Source organism: Lepidothrix coronata, unplaced genomic scaffold (assembly GCF_001604755.1).
Source record: "Lepidothrix coronata isolate B3197 unplaced genomic scaffold, Lepidothrix_coronata-1.0 Scaffold190, whole genome shotgun sequence".
Taxonomy (NCBI): Eukaryota; Metazoa; Chordata; class Aves; order Passeriformes; family Pipridae; genus Lepidothrix; species Lepidothrix coronata.
In genome coordinates, this window is record NW_016690370.1 from 116407 (window position 1) to 121011 (window position 4605).

The 4605-nt window shown below is 53.8% G+C and overlaps 1 protein-coding gene across 11 annotated transcripts in view; it reads right to left on the reverse strand.

Moving 5' to 3' along the window:
* PLCH1 (phospholipase C eta 1) overlaps positions 1-4605 on the reverse strand; it is an 81975-nt gene extending 77370 nt beyond the window's left edge. For 9 of the 11 annotated variants that reach the window (XM_017831434.1, XM_017831440.1, XM_017831439.1 and 6 more), the window contains exon 1: positions 3987-4083. The gene's annotated coding sequence lies outside the window, so the exon portion shown is untranslated. Of the gene's footprint in view, positions 1-3290; positions 3338-3986; positions 4084-4503 lie in introns of those variants that run through there. The other 2 variants (XM_017831430.1, XM_017831431.1) reach the window with 2 other exon arrangements.

Here is a 4605-nt window from a genome sequence, read left to right on the forward strand (position 1 = left end):
TGATGCTATGAAGGTGAACACTTGAGAGTGTCAGCACCAGGAGACTGCTGGTCTCCTAAGAATATTCTTTCTAGAAATTAAAATAAACGCTTTTCTCCCACAGACCATTGCATAGCTTTAAGAAGGACCTTTTCTTCCTCAACAGATTAGCAGGAACATACCCTGTAAAAAGGAGGGGGCACACAGCACACCAGATCACACCTGAGAGCATCCATGTCTCACCAGAAATACATATTTCACAACTTGGACAAGTCATTTTCAGACACACTGTTAATACACAAGACCCATTTCAGTGGCTGGAGTAGCTATTGCTGAACTATTGCTCCTGCTCTGACCTGGGAAAGCCTGGGTGCTGCTCTGCTGCAGCACAGAGTCATTCAAACAATAAGATGTGAAGATAAAAATTAGATGCCTGGAAAGAACATGTGCCAACACAGCCAGCCATGCCCATGGATGATCTGCACCTTGTGTACTTGGCTACTTATCAATGGGCAAGTGGTTCCCCAAGGAGTGGGCATTTCATACCACAAGACCCTCTGTGTTGGACACGAATTGTCGCAGCTGGTAATTGCCAATATTCTTCCTTTTTTTCCACCTGTGGGTGGAACAAAGGCTGGGTGAAGAGTGAGAAACACGTTGATAAGAGGCTCAGCACTGCCTGATTTGAACCCATGTTGTTAAGACTCGAATTCACCCCCTTCCCCACCTCAGGACACGCTTGGTCATGCTCAGTGTGCAGAGGTACCTGAACTCTGTGTCATTTCCAATAAATCCAGTCTGGAAGGGAGCTTGGACTGCCTCACACCACGGCTTGTCTCCACCTGAAGTTTCTTGCAAGCAACCTTGAGTTACTTCAGGTTGGAGAGACTCACGTGGACACGCCTTGCCAAGAGCTGGAACACACACGGCCAAGCACCCTCGGAGCGCTTTGGCATCGTTCAGGGGCTGACTGAGCCTCTGCAGGGGCACTGGCATCCCCAGCCTCCTGTCCCTGGCTTTTTCCAGCTCTGCAACAGGTGTCTGCTCCCAGACAGCAGCTCTGGCCAGCTCTCCTCTTCCACTGCCCCTGTGGGAATCTTAGCAAGTGCCCATCTGCAGTGCAGGCGTTTCCTCACCTTGTGGATCCCCCAACCTGCCTTTCCATCTCTCAAATCCATGCTCCACATCACCCTCAGCCACCCAGGTACAACTAGATAGTCCTGTAGTGCCAGATGAGCAGCAAAAGGCTCCCTAAGTGAGGAGAGCAGAGGGCAAGCTCGGATCTCTGGAGTAACGATAGTGCCCTCAGTGTCCATGGAGACTGGAGCAAGAAAGTCACTTTTGCTACAGACAACAGCTCCAGCTTCCTAAAATAAACAAGAAAGGAGGAAAACAAACCAAAACGAGTACACAAGGACACACACCTCCCTCCTGGCCATTAGATCAGGCCACACTAACACCAGCCAACCTCAGCAGGAGTCCAGAGGAAGCACCTTCTGCCTGTGCACTGGGAAGCAAAGCCACATTTATCCCTGGCACAGCGCAGGCCCAGAGGTTCAAACCAATTAATCCCCCGCCCAGGGGAACCACGCTTTGTTGGTCAGTGATTTAACACCCTCCCAGAACACGCTCCACACCCGACTGCCAAGAGGGAAACACTGTAATAGCTGTGTTTCTACAGCACTTTCACTTCAACACAGTCAAGTACACTTGAAGCACTAATAAAAGGAGTTTCTGCAAGACCCTACAAGGCAATCATGCATGGCAGTGTTACTGCACTGAAGACACATGCAGAAAACTGCCCTACTGAAGATAACACAGCAGGTCACTGTCAGACCTGGAAACAGACCTCTGCTTTCCCACTTGGGAGTGTTTGTGATATTTTTTTAACATTCAGACTTCTTTAAACTTATTAAAAAGCCCAGAGCAAACAAACAAAACAAATCTCCACCACCACCCCATGTGGCTGGGGTCCCGGCTTCGCCATCTAGGTTATCAGTTTAAATTGAACTGGATTCTCGGTGACACCTTAAAAAAACCCACCTTATTCAGATTTCATTAAAGGAAAACTGTTCCATTTATAAAAAGATTCCTTTGTAAAGCCAACAGAACACAGTTTCAGCATGGAAGGCTTTCCCAGAAATAAAGGGAAGCTAAGTATCGAACAGGGGACTGATTTTCATCCTGTGTTTTGATGCTCATAAAAGTGTTTTACTGCCATGGGTATTTCTTGACAGTGTTTTAAATTACAGACCAGCTCATGCAAAACCAGGAGCTGTTAGTAGTGGGGTGGCCTCTCCTCTGCTTTTATGGAGCGAAAATTTTATTCTCCCTCACAAACGCCAGTGATTTTGATCAAAGTCCTGGCGGGACACCCGCCTCGGCGGCTGAAAGGACAGCAGCATTAAATCAATTCCCTAGGCAACCTCCCAGGCTGGGCTGGGATTGTTAAAATAATGAGTTGTGCACCACTTGATCCCAACCCACCAGCTGATCCCCGTTTTACAGACAATAGGTAGCACAGAACCAGAGAGCGCCTGTGACCGCTCAGATGGTTTCTCACAAATCGTGCATCTTCAGCTGAAAAAACTTCACTTTTTTTTATGTAACAGCCTACTGGCATTTTTAAGTCTAGAAAAAGCATCCTTCAGAGTTAAAAACAAATTAAAAAAAGAAGTGTTCTCAATCTTATTCCACAGAGCTGCTGTTTGAAGAACCGGGAAGGTTTTTAACAGCGAGCATTGCACTCTGCTGCCTCTCACCTCCCAAAAACTCTATTTTCTTTCCATATCCCACATTATCTTTAACTCAGGTGTTTCATTGCAGGGTTGAATCCTGCCTCTCTTTTTAGTATCATTACCCTCAGTTGTTCTTTCCCATTTCAGAACAAACACATTAAGTTTTCTTTAGTTTCCTTTAAGTTTTGCAACATACAGGCCAGAAGTCCCAAGGACAAGCAAATCAGGAGAGCCCCCTGGAAACAGGCAAACATTGAGCTTTATAACTCAGGAGTTAAAGCACACTTTAAACAAAGAGCCTATGACTGGTCCATCAGATAAGGCTTATATCTTTCTGGCTGGAATTTAATAACACTTCTTCTAAAAACACTTTTCGGTCAGCTAGAGTTGAAGTTCCCAGAATTACAGAGTTGCTTAATTACAACAAAACGTGCATGGAGTTTAATTCCTAGCTCACTGTACTTTCTTTATTTAAAAAAAAAATGGTTTATGGAGTAGGTTATTAGCCCCCCAAAAAGGTATTTTTAGGAAAAACTCAATCCAGCGAGAGGTTTGACTCCTCTCAACCCTCACCTACTCCAGAACCTTTCAGGTGGGGACCAAGCATGTTCCCAAAGTAGTTCGACAGCACTGCTGGCTGATGTCCTCGGGGGGAGGCTCCTGCTCCTCAGGATTGCAGGCTAAGCCTCATTTAACACGGTCTGGCCCCGGTCAGGGCGAACCGAGCGGCTGCAGCTGGCTCTGGTTTCAGCTCATCACCGGCCCAGGTGTGCTCTGGCACAGCCCGGGGGCACAACCGCCCACGGCACGTGGCAAACGCCGGGCTGGCCCAGGGGAGGGGGCACAGAGCCCAGGGAGCGGCCGGGAGTTCATCCCGCCCGATCCGCGATGGATCCAACGGAACGAACACGGCCACGCGCGGGCCGGGGCAGCGACCGCGGGCGGCCCCGGGCGCACCTCGGAGAGAGCCCCGGGCCGGCTCCTGGAGGGGCGAGAGGACCGGGGCACGCGCGGCCGCCCGGGCCGGAACGGCGAGTTACAAATCAATAAATAAATGAAAAGTTGCACCTTGCAAACCCTCACCTCAACTTGCGGCCGCAAACACCGGGAAAAACCAGCACGAAAAGCAAGGGAAAGCCCAGCGGGGGCTCGCGGGGCACAGCCCCGTCCCGCCGCGGGAGCCCCCCGGGGCCGCACCGACGGACGGGACTCGGGGGGTTCGCAGGGGCTTCAGAGGGGCTCGGGGGGTCCCGCCCCGCGCTCACTCACCGCGGGCCGCCGGGCTGCGCTGGGTCCGGTCCCCGCCACCAGCACCGCCACCGCCACAACGCGTCCCGGTCCGAGCACAACCTGCTCCGCCGTTCAAACCCCCGGCGCTGCCGCCGCCCCGCCCGCCCTGCCCGGCCCGGCCCGCCCCCGGGCCCGGAGCGCCGCGAAACCCGGCGCGGGGCCACGCCCGGAGCGGAGCGGCCGAGATCGGCCCTGCCGCGGGCGGAGCGGCCGGAGCCGCGATCCACCCCCGGTGTTACCGCGGCCCCGCGCCCGCTCCCATTCAACCTGTTCCATTGTGTGTCCGCGCCGAGCCGCGGGGCCGGACCCCCTCAGTGCCGGACCCCCTCAGTGCCGGACCCCCTCAGTACCGGTCCTCCTCAGTACCGGACCTCCTCAGTGCCAGACCCCCTCAGCCCCGCCGCCCCCTCAGCCCCCTCAGCCCCGCTGCCCCCTCAGCCCCGCCCGGTCCGAACCCCCGCCCGTCCCGGCGGAGTCTCCTCCCGGCAGGACTCACCGAGCTCCCGGGTGCAGCCGTGCGGAGCGGTCCCGGGGGGAACCGAGGGAGCTGAGGGAGAACCGCGGGAGCGCCGCGGCCCCTCGGGGCGGCCCCTCGCGC